This window comes from Trachypithecus francoisi, unplaced genomic scaffold (assembly GCF_009764315.1).
Source record: "Trachypithecus francoisi isolate TF-2019V2 unplaced genomic scaffold, Tfra_2.0 Lachesis_group2, whole genome shotgun sequence".
Lineage (NCBI taxonomy): Eukaryota > Metazoa > Chordata > Mammalia > Primates > Cercopithecidae > Trachypithecus > Trachypithecus francoisi.
In genome coordinates this window covers 152,108,238-152,120,277 of record NW_022681465.1, presented here as the reverse complement: position 1 = coordinate 152,120,277, position 12,040 = coordinate 152,108,238, and positions in this window count along the sequence as shown.

Genomic DNA, 12,040 nt, shown 5'->3' with positions numbered 1-12,040 from the left:
GCTGTTAGTAATGACAGGAGGCACAGAGGTTGTTTTATGTTGCCCTCACTTGAATGCTTGGTACGTAGTTTGGTACTCAGCCATTGTTTGTGCATTTATATAAAGGAATTATTTCCTTTTAGAGACATTGAATCTAAGCTCCACAGTCCATTTTTAAAAGAATTCCTCAGGGGTCAATGGTTTCTCTTTACCCCTGTGGCATCCTTTCCTGAGGGGTAAGGTACCTTGATCTTATCCTCAGCTGTGCTTATTTATTCCTTAATCCTCACTCTCCAAATCCTGAACCATATCTCTGAAAGTCAAATTGGGGCCTGTGAGATTGTTTGATGCTTCTTGGGATGTGATTCCATCACTGAGACTATACTTCAATTCTGGCCCGTCCTGATACTGTCTCCTGCTTCTCTCAATATCCATCATTCTTTGTTACATACCCTTGCTCATATTAGAAAATGGAATTGACATCCCTTGCTGCAAATTTTTCCCTTTCTCTCAACCCCAGGTCCATGTGCTCAATGCAGTTTACCAAATGGCGTCAGAATGCCACAGAGGTTTCATAAGAATTGAATGTGGCTGCCACCCTACCTGAATCCGGCAAACACCCTCTGAGATCAGTCAGCTCACAAGTGGGAAGTATGAGCTGAGAGTAGCTGAGTGCAGTAATTCCCTGGCTTCTCTAGGAAACAGCCTGATCCCCATAGGGTAAGCTGGCTGGTAAAGCCTCCATGGGACAACAGTTTCACTTTGCTTCGGGGGCCTTGTATCAGAGTGTTCTCCAGACATGAAACAGTCATGTCAGTCTGGGCGCAGTGGTTCACACCTGTAATTCCAGCACTTTGGGAGGCTGAGGTGGGTGGATTACGAGGTCAGGAGTTCAAGACCAGCCTGGCCAATATGGTGAAACCCCATCTTTACTAAAAATACAAAAAAATTAGCCAGGAGTGGTGGTGGGTGCCTGTAATCCCGGTTACTCAGGAGGCTGAGGCAGAGAATTGCTTGAACCTGGGAGGTGGAGGTTTCAGTGAGCCGAGATTGCACCACTGTGCTCCAGCCTGGGTGACAGAGCAAGACTCCATCTAAAAAGAAAAAAAAGAAACAGAGTCATGTCTCCAAGACATAAGCCTCTGACTTGGAGCTATCAGACCATGCAAGCCCACCCAAGAACATGGGCATATCTATCATCACTGCCCCTGGGGGTCTCAGCAGAGGCCGTTATTCCAAGATAGCCCTTATCCCCACAGAGCTCAGGGAGTCTCATGGAGATTATTAAAGCCCACACAGGGTGACATTTTCCCCATATGCTCTCCCCAAAAGCTGCCTACTCAGGGAAAACGAAGTCTTAGGAGCAGTTGCCTATACCACATCCACTCAGAAAGATGGGCCCAAGGACTGGAGACTATGATTTCTGACAGAGGCAGCCCTTCCTCCTGCTTCTACCCCGAGGCCAGCAAAATTGTTTCTACTCCTTCCATCTCGCTTACTGTCTCCTGCACCCTGCTCCACTTATCCACTCATTTTGAGCTGGCTCTTGATAACTATGACTTATCTCTTGATTGTAGGACTCTGTGGATGATGGGCAATGGGGAATGGCCACCCTCTGGCATTCATTTGCTTCCTCTCAAACCGTGACTTCTTTTGAGGGAATTGTGAGGGAGCAGATAGGCCTCCAAGGCCATGTCTTCTCACAGTCTGCTCCCTAGCAGAATGGGCCACCCCTCAGTCTAGGCCAGCTCATTCTTTTAACCTTATTAATGGTGCCTTGGGTTATACAGAGGCTTTTTATTTCGGTGTAACTGAATGTATTACTCCTTTACTTTATGGCTTTGTATTTTATGGTTCGTAAAGAAGGCTCCCCTATCTCCAGATAATAAACATATTCTCCTATATTTTCTTATACTTATTTTATAGTTATGTTTCTGTGTTAGTCTTTTAACCCATCTGGAATTTATTTTCATAAATGGTGTGAGTTAGGGATCTTTTTTTTTTTTTTCAGAGAGTCACATGCTGTCCAGATTCTATAGGCCATCCTTTTCCCCCTGTGTCTTGAAATACTACTCTTCTCATAATCAAAACTCCTATACATACATGAGGCTGTTTCTGGATTTTCTGTTGCATTGAACTTTTATACATTCTTCTACCAACCATGCTATTTTAATTGATGTAGCTTTTAGGTATAGTTTGATACAGTATATTTTTCTCCTTTGTTTTTTTCCTCCCAAAATCATTTTGCTATTCTCACATGTTTTTTCCTTCCAGATGTACTTTCCAATCAGCTTGTTAAGTTTCTTTTAACAAGTCCTATTAGGACTGCAGTTGAGATTTTATTAATTACATAGGAAAGTTGGGGGTTGTTGATATCTTCACAATATTGAGTCTTCTCATCCAGAAAGAGAATGTCTCGGCTATGTTCTTAAAGGACCCCAGGGAAGATATTCTCTCTTTTCCTGACTCCTACAGTTCCTCAGTTTCCCTTGGCTGGTTCCCTGAGCCACCAGACCCTTGTATTGTAATGTCCTATGATCCTAGCTTACTCATTCTCTCCTCCCATCTAGAAATGGATTAAACAGCTGAGCATTTGCTTTTGCTCAGGAATTTTGAGCTTTGTCTTTCCAAGACCTAAAAGAACTCCTGGGGGATTGTCCCATCTCTTTTCTCCCCTGCCTTCACATCCCATTCTCAGGATCTCCTTTCTCCTCTTGTTCCCCCAGGAATTCTAATATTTCTATTCTAGAACTGGACAGCCTAATGTTTCCTTTTATCTAGACTCCCCTGATAACCTGGTTGACCTAAAACGAAACCCCTCATCCTGACCTTCTCTCTCCCTCACATTGTTTTATGTAATTTCTAAGCTTTGTCCAGACACAATGATACCCTGGGAGAAGAGTTGAGAGTTCACAGGGTATTTGGGAGGAAGAGGAATGGCAGTGTTGGTGATTCTGTGCCATCTGCCCACCCTAAAGGCAAGCGCTTATCACCCCAGATTTGCCAACAGGCTGAACTCCACAGAGCATCTAGGAATTTCTAGCCATTTTTGTTCCCTGATTTCTGTCATGTGTAGCTGCCTCAAAAGGCAGGCTCCTAGGTTAGGCTGACTGCCAAAAGCCTAGGGGTGAAGCAAGAAGGCCCTAGCCTCTTCACTCAAATCCCTTTCAGGGACAGCAGTATTCATTGTGTTATTGCCAGTGTGAAAAGGGTCAGAACTAAAGTTGTGTGGCTCTCAGACCAGGTGTAGCAGCAGCCAGAAAGTAGGAAACAAGAGTCCAACACAGGGTTGAAGTTCTCCCAAAGGGCTGAATGTGCTTTAAGGCCAGGTACAATAGCAAAGCAAAGACACAGGACGTTTGCCCAAAGCCTTTTGCATAAACACCTCAGTACCCAGAAAGGCCACAGAGTCCCTACACCCAGACACACTTTGCTCAGCCATGTTCCTCTTTCATTTCTGCATCTACTTGGCTCTCTATGCATCACCTCCTCCCGCTTCCAGGCTCCTCTGAGGCCAGGTCAGCACAATTTACCATTAAAATATTCTGCCTAGCCTTGACTCTTCTTCATCTGCTGCTTATCCAGGGGATAAGATATCAGGGTAAAGACTGCGGAATTTGATACAATGATTGAAAAGTTATTCTAACATAAGACTATCACAGAAAATAATTTATAGACATTTGTGTTTCAAAAGACAGAATGAGCCACTCCCCAACAGAGCGACCAATTTCCAGAGACAGAAAATCTGCCACAGTGGCTGAAAAGTTCTAGTAACACAGAGCTGCAGCATCTGATTCCTCAAGATCTCTCTTCCAAACACAACGTGCTGCAAAGAATTTTCCCCAGTCCCCAACCCACCCCCCAAGTTGCTTAAGATCTAGCCAGCCACCCAGTTGTACATGTCTAAATCTGAAATCAAAGTCCCAGGCAGGGAGAGGGATTGTCACAAGTAATTGCAACATCCCACAAGAATTTGTTTGGGAGTTAAAGGGAGCCAAACCTGGGCCTTCTCCAAAGCTTGCAAGTCTGAGCTTTTTGAGAACTGCATTTGATCTGTTCCAATGTGTTGAATGTAAGTGTTTGTCTTGTGCCTGTGTGCCAGTTCTTGGGAACTCTGCAGGACTCCTACTGGCCCACGGTGGTGACAGGTGCATCTTCCCATGGGAGAGGACATAGTGGGGAACTGCCTACCATGAGCTACAGGCCCCCAGAATTGGCCCTTACCCTAAGCTATGCTCCAAACATTAGCCCAGGGGAGGAGGAGGGATGGGGACTCTGAGAGGCATGGGATCCCAGGTGGCTGCAGGGAGGGACATGGATGGGAAGGGAAGGGACACGGGCATCCTGCTATACCCTGTGTCCTTTCTCAGCAACTCAAACATTCTCACTCTCCCCTTGCCTTCACCTTTACCTTACTTATCTCATTTTATTTTTACATGTTACCTTCATAGACATTATTTTAAGATGATGTTCTCTCTTTTTACATACAGAAAAAGGCTACTTTCAAAGTGACAGCTTAGGGCTTAATCACAGTAGCTACTCCAGGTATGTCTCAAGATAGTCCAGCATTACTGGGAGGTACAATTGGTTGTTATGAACCACATACAATATTCATCATCATTGTCATCATAGAATAGCCACCACTGACTGAGCCCTTACTTTGTGCAAAGCAGTGGGCAGCAGTTTACATATTTTGTGACTCTTCTCTGCCCTCTTGTGAGGCTGACATTGCAATTTCTTTGTTTTACCAAGAAGGGACAAGGCCTGATCAGATTAAGTGGCCTGCCCCGGTCTCCCCGTTGGTCAGAGAGACAGCCTGACCTTCAGAAGACCTGGGACATTGCCATGGCTCATTTTCTTCAGGGAGGAGCAGAAGGGAGGCAGAGCACGATGAGGCACCTGCCAGCCCCAGCAGTTCAAAACTGCCAGGCATGACTGGAAGGGGCATTCATAACATGTCTTTTCCTTGGGCCCCAGGCCTCCCCCAGCTGACCCAGAACCATCAGGACATGATGCCTCAGGGATGGAGATGGTGTGAGGGGAGAGAGGGAAGGCCAGGCAGTTCTGTCTTGGTTCCTTAGAGAGCCCTTATGTCATCGTGGGCCTGTGGTACCCAAGGAGCATCCCTCCTGTCAGTTCTTCAGGACTTCAGGAGCAAGGCTTTCTCTGAGAGGCAGCATTATTCCTCATTGATACTACTCTGGCCCTAGCTTCGGAGAACTTGAAGAGAGCCAGAGCAAGCCAAGGTAGATTTTCTATTTGGAGGTCAACAGTCTTACCCTCGAGAGCCCAATTTCCATTCAGCACAGCCTAATGTCTCTCTATTCCCTCTGCTGATTTACATGGCAGGTTTATTTAATTAGCCAGAGGTGAGTCAAAGTGCAGCTTGTCCTCAGGGTTAATTAATATTAACTGAGCCACCACACAGTGAGTGACGCCAAGACTGAACTGTGTCCTCTGTGTCAGCTTGGGGAACAGACTTCAACCCCTTGCGCCTGGCCAGGGTTGGGAACCGAAGCCAGCCAAGGAGTTGGGCTGATGGGCCTCTGAGCTACTGTGAGGAGTGAATGAGGTCATGCATCTGACATGCATGAACACAGTGGTCATGTTTACCACCGTGTCTGACACATAGCTGGGACTTAGAAATTGATAGCTGTGTTTATAAATTTTAAAAAGGAATGGCAGAGAAAGGTATCTGGGAGACCATGTTTCCCTTTGGGGCCTTTTCCAAGGGCGAGAGGAGTGATGGTAGCAGAGGCCACGGGACACAGACCTCAGCGCCCGCACATGAGCATCATACTTGAGTAAGTGAGGCATGCTCCTCCCTATGTTAACCTAGGCCCCTTGTAGAAGAGGGAGAAGGCAGGAGTGGCTGACTTCAGAGGAATTCAAGCAAAGCACAAGTAAATGTAGTTTTCCCTTTAGCTGTAATTTAACTGCAAAGAAGAGGAAACCTGGCCTGGGCAAAGGAGTTATGGGCCTATAGAGTCCCCTGCTAGGCCAGGACCCTCTTCCCCTCCTTCCCTCGCCCCTGTTCCTGTGCATACCAGAACCCCACCTCAGACTTATCCCGGAAGAGTTTTGGCCCTGATCCTTCTTCCACATGGTGCTTCCTTGGGCCCCAAGGCAGTGCTAGCCCTCTCCTGTGAAGTGCCCAAAGCCATCACTTTGTGGTGGGATTTGGTGACAGTGCTTTCCCTCTATCCTCTCCCTCCCCCAGGGCCACCACACCTGATAAGCACCTCACAGCTTGTCCTGCTGGTTTGGTTGCAGGGGAGTCCCATTGCTCAAAGCCCTCTTTGTGGTTGCTGGCTCTAAACAGCCAGCCTCTAACTGTCTCAGCCCATCATCTCAGCAGCCTCAGTCCTCCCTATGGAAGTGCCAGCATAGCCAGTGCTTGAGTGGGCTTTTCAGTCTGTCTGCCAGGACTGACCCTGTCAAAGGTTGCCTCAGAGTCAGGTTGAGAGGTTACCTTGAAGCAGCCCAGCCTCAGTAATGGACAAGCCTTTCTGGAAGCCAAGACCAAGTGGAGAGACATGCTACTGAGACAGGACCCAATGGTCTGTCTGTCTCCAGCTGCCAGAAAGATGGCTCTCCTACATCAAACACTAGGGCAAGATAACCAGCAGCCCTAAGACCTCCCTGGACAGATTTGGGCTGGAGGGCACAATGAGGCCTGACAGTTTCATTCTGGATTTGCCATGGGTTCTATACAAAGCCAGAAGGTGGGTGGGAAGGGAATCTCCCCAATTACCTGAGACGACTTTGGTAGGGAAAGTAAAATGGGAAATGGGGCTGAAATAGCCAGACTGTCAGCTAAAGCCAGCTCTGGTGAGCCTGAAGTTCGGAGGCCCCTGCGCCCCCTGCTGGTCCCTCAGACAGGCTCCTACCTTTTGGCTTCCTTCTCGGGGCTTTCTGGTCCTTTCTGCTTGCCTCAGTATCTGGAATGACTGCTTCACCTCTCCCTATCCCCCCTCACTCTTTTTAATCTTATCAGTTTCAGACTTAGCCTGGAGCTGCTCCCTCTACCCTGCCATGACCCGGCTTCTTCCTTTTTTTTTTCTTTTTTGAAATGGTGTCTCACTCTGTCACCCAGGCTGGAGTGCAGTGGCACGATCTGGGCTCACTGCAACCTCCACCTCCTGAGTTCAAGCAATTATCCTGCCTCAGCCTCCCAAGTAGCTGGGAGGTGCACACCACCACGCCTGGCTTTTTTTTTTTTTTTTTTTTGAGACAGAGTCTCCCTCTGTCGCCCAGGCTGGAGTGCAGTGGCCGGATCTCAGCTCACTGCAAGCTCCGCCTCCCGGGTTCACGCCATTCTCCTGCCTCAGCCTCCCGAGTAGCTGGGACTACAGGCGCCCGCCACCTCGCCTGGCTAGTTTTTTGTATTTTTTAGTAGAGACGGGGTTTCACCGGATTAGCCAGGATGGTCTCTATCTCCTGACCTCGTGATCCGCCCGTCTCAGCCTCCCAAAGTGCTGGGATTACAGACTTGAGCCACCGCGCCCGGCCGTGGCTAATTTTTGTATTTTTAGTAGAGACGGAGTTTTACTATGTTGGGCAGGCTGGTCTCGAACTCCTGACCTCAGGTGATCCGTCCGCCTTGGCCTTCCAGAGTGTTAGGATTACAGGCGTGAGGCACCGCACCTGGCCTCAGCTTCTTCCTTTCTAACAAAAACCTGAGTCTGACCAAATCTCTCTCTCTTCTCTCTTTTTTTTTCTTTTTCTTTCTTTCTTTTCTTTTTTTCTTTTTTTTTTTTTTGAGGCGGAGTCTCGCTCTGTCGCCCGGACTAGAGTGCAGTGGCCGGATCTCAGCTCACTGCAAGCTCCGCCTCCCGGGTTTACGCCATTCTCCTGCCTCAGCCTCCCGAGTAGCTGGGACTACAGGCGCCTGCCACCTCGCCCGGCTAGATTTTGTATTTTTAGTAGAGACGGGGTTTCACCATATTAGCCAGGATGGTCTCGATCTCCTGACCTCGTGATCCGCCCGTCTCGGCCTCCCAAAGTGCTGGGATTACAGGCTTGAGCCACCGCGCCCGGCCTTTTTTTTTTTTTTTCTTTTTGGTAGTATATGAGCCAACCTCTTGAAGGAGCCTGGGAACCCTGCTTCCCACCTACAGACATGCCCTTTAGGACTGTGAAAGTGGCAGCTTTCCTCTCCCTGCCTCAGCCGTCATTTCAGAGCAGGCTACTGCTGCTGCCTCCCAGAGGGGCTTGCAGCCTCCAGCTCTTGCTCCTCCCCTCTGTCTCTAGCGCTGCAGAAACAGATCTTTTATAGGGCCTCTGGGGTTGGCCCCACTAGCTTTCTCATGACAGCCCTCCGCTATGCTCCAGATTGGGCCAGGAATACTCTCTTTCTCTTTCCAAATTCTGTCCACTTAGTATGTTCTGATAACTCCAGTGTTCACACTCCAGCCCATCCCTGCCATGCCCTCCCCTGAGGCTCCTGCTGCCAGGCCACTGCTGTGCCGTTGTCTCCTGAGTATGTTTGTCTTCTGAGATTGGAAGCACCAAGAGGTCAACATCTTTCACCTCCCATAAGGCCGAGGGCAATGCCAGGCTCCCAATGTGCACTCAAAGGACCATTTGGAATGCTGCTCCTCTCCTAATGACCTCCTGGCCCCACCTTAGAGATCTTTGGGGTGTGGCAGGGCCGGGGTATGGCTGGGTCTGCCAAGGCTGTCATTGTCAGGTCACTGCAGAAGGAAGAGAGATACGGGGACATTTTCTAGAAAGGGTGAGAACAAGAGGGAGGTTGGGTGAGGGAGGGATGACCACTCAGGGATGAGATCCCTGGGTGTTAGTCACCACACTAGTGGAGAAGCCCATGCGGGACTTGGAGGATGTGGATCCAGGGGAAGCCCCCAAATCTCATAGTTGCTTTGTTCTATCGTCTCTCCCCATGCCTTCAAAGGCGGCCTGCCTTCCCAGTTCCCAGCCTCCCGCCAGATCGGGAGGCACCCAGTGCTGCTGTGGACAGCTCATTTCGCCGCCGCGGCGGCTACGACGGCTCCCGGAGTGTCCCCGGCGCCGCCAGGGGGCGAATGGGGTGCCCGCCGGCTCCTCGGTCTCCGGGCGACCCGGCACTGCGCTCTGGAGAGGCCAGGCCAGGGAAGAAGCAGCTTCCCTCTGCCGCCGCAGCCCAGCCGGGCAGGGACTTCCAGCCCCGCCCTCATGCCCTCTCGGTGGCTCTGTGCGCCCAGGCCTAGGGGTAGGGGGCCGCAGGCGCAGCGCGCCCGCACAGGCGGTCAGGCCGTCAGCGCGCCTGGCTCGGCGCGCACAGAGCACTGCCCAGCAGGTCACCCAGCTCCCTTCCCGCCCCTCCGCTGCCCTCCTGGCAGCTCCGGCTCTGCTCTCGCGGCTTCCCGAGTTTTGGGGCGGGTGATTGAGTAGGCCGCACCCGGGACACTGCGAATGGAGGACGCTGGAATTTAAGGAGGGGACGAGGGAGACGCAGCTGTTTCTCGCTGTACCCCCTCACCCCTCGGAAGCAGCCCGACCCAGAGCCCGAGGACGCGGGCGGTGCGCAGGCCACTCTCTGCGTCCTCGGGCTCTGGGTCGGGCTGAGTGCAGCGGGAGAGACCCGGGGCTTGCTGCTGGGGGCTGTGTGGTCCCAAGCCGGCCGCATGCACACGCTCCGCACCTGTTGGAGCGGGCCTCTGCCTGCTCGGAACTGAGCCGGGCCTCCACGACACAGTCCCCTTGGGCGGCGAAACGGCCACACCTGACTTTAGGTTTGAAAGGAAAACAGGCCGGGCGCGGTGGCTCAAGCCTGTAATCCTAGTACTTTGGGAGGCCGAGACGGGCGGATCGCGAGGTCAGGAGATCGAGACCATCCTGGCTAACACGGTGAAACTCCGTCTCTACTAAAAACTACAAAAAACTAGCCGGGCGAGGTGGCGGCGCCTGTAGTCCCAGCTACCTGGGAGGCTGAGCCGGGAGAATGGCGTGAACCCGGGAGGCGGAGCTTGCAGTGAGCTGAGATCTGGCCACAGCACTCCAGCCTGAGTGAGAGAGCGAGACTCCGTCTCAAAAAAAAAAAAAGAAAGAAAGGAAAACAAAATAGGGGGAGTAAGTGGGCTTACAGTTGCATGCGTGGACTCTCTGGGTCAGCTCTTGATGAGGACCAAATATCGGTATGTCTCTTGAGGACCAAATATCGGTATGTCTGAAAACAGAGACCTCTCCCGGGCCTTGGCACTGCTGGAGATCTTTCAACTTGATGAGATGCAGTTTTCACAGAAAAATTCTCTTCCTTAGAATTCAAGTGAGCCTTTCTCAAAACTGCCAGAGTTGGTGATAAACCTGTGTTTAAAAAAAAAAAAAAAAAAAAAAATCCCCTGTGTGTTCACATACTAGCCAGTATCCACTCCAGATAAAAGTTTCTACCATTGAGTGAAAGGAAGCTATGTTTAGGAAGTTTTTGAAACAGCACCTCTCTACTTGTCTGCTAGTTAATCACACACATTTTGTTTTGGTTTGATTGTTTGGATTTTTTTGTTTGTTTGTTTTTGTTTTTTGCAACTTAAAGCGAGAATTAAAAGTTAATTCTGAAGCTTCACAAATGGTTTGGCTTCAAATCCTAACATTCAGCACAGGTTTCCACACGGGGAGTGCCAGGTCTGACATCTGTGTCAGTCCTTATTTTGATTCAGGGTTGTTAGATAGATGTTGAAATCATTGAGGGAGGGAAGTCCTAGATGAGGGCGCTGCACTGCCCATCGGGGTGTCCATGAGACACTTTATAACCTAAGTGTCTTTCAGATTCTAAGGTGTGGGGCTGGGTTGCCAACTCCAGACATTAAGTCTGTTTAGCATCTGGAACCCGGGTCCTAGGAGACTATCTCCTCCTTAATTCATCCAGACATCAAAAGTAGACCCAGCAATTGATCCCATGTTTAAAGGCCCTCAGTGACTCTGCTTCCCCAAGGGGAGCCTCATCTCCCAGGACACAGCACTGACACTCTGCAGACAGTACAGGGGATCTACTCCAAGCCCAGGGCAAGACCCCACTCCCACTCCTTCTGTCCTTCAGTTTCCTTATGTGTCTCAGACTCTCTGGTCCTGCAAAGGCAAGGAGTGACCTGAAGTCCAGAGCCTCACATGACCACAAGACCCTCAGGCCTAAAGAGTGGCACTTGTTGGAGCGCTGCTCCTGTCCCCACCCTTAGGAGGCTCTGGGAATGGGGTGGGGGAACAGCCTGTGTGGCCATGGCCTCTGGCTCTGGCTCTAGCTTAGACTACTACCTTGCTGCCATATTGTGTCTTCCTCAAATTTTCTCATAGGTGAGTGCTTACCAAGAGTGGCTCCCACAGAGCTTCCCCATTCACCCAAACCTGCCTGGAAGAGCACCGCAGTTCAGCCACCCAAACTTCACCTCTCACCCTCTTCCAGTTAGCACTGCCTTTTCTCCTTATGCCTGCCAGGGACCCCTTTCTTCCCAGGAGAGATACCCAAATTGTGAGTATCCCACACAATTTAATGGGAACCTACTTTGTGCCAGGCACCAGGCCACAGGTTGTGGATGCAAAAACAAACAAGAAGCAATTCCTGCTCTCCTAGAGCTCATGGTGTTTGATGGGGAAATTTATTCATTCATTCATTCATTCACTAAAATGTACATTGAGCACCTACTGTGTGCTAAGCCCTGGGGAGTGCTAAGTGCTTAGGCAGACAGCAGTGAAGACAAGTATAGGATTCTGAGGATTCTGCCATCCTCAGAATGCCACTGTGTAGATTCATGATCTATAGGGGACACAGACGTTAATCAAACCACTTGGCAAGCAGAGAATTATAAGCCATGATAAAGAGAATCACAGGATGCTTTGAGCATCTACAGAAAGGCCAGGAGACAGGAAGCCCGGCTGAGTGGGAAGGACCATGGGAGGTGCAGGAGCCAGGCATATACCTGGCAGAACTTGGCTTGGTGCTTATCTTCCTCCTGAAACATAACCCTAGACCCTTGAGAAGGTCTCTTCCTGTGCCCTATCCCTCATTCCCCACAACAAGGAAATCTGCCAAACCCTCTAGATGGCCCCTCCCTCTCTGAGGATACTCCGG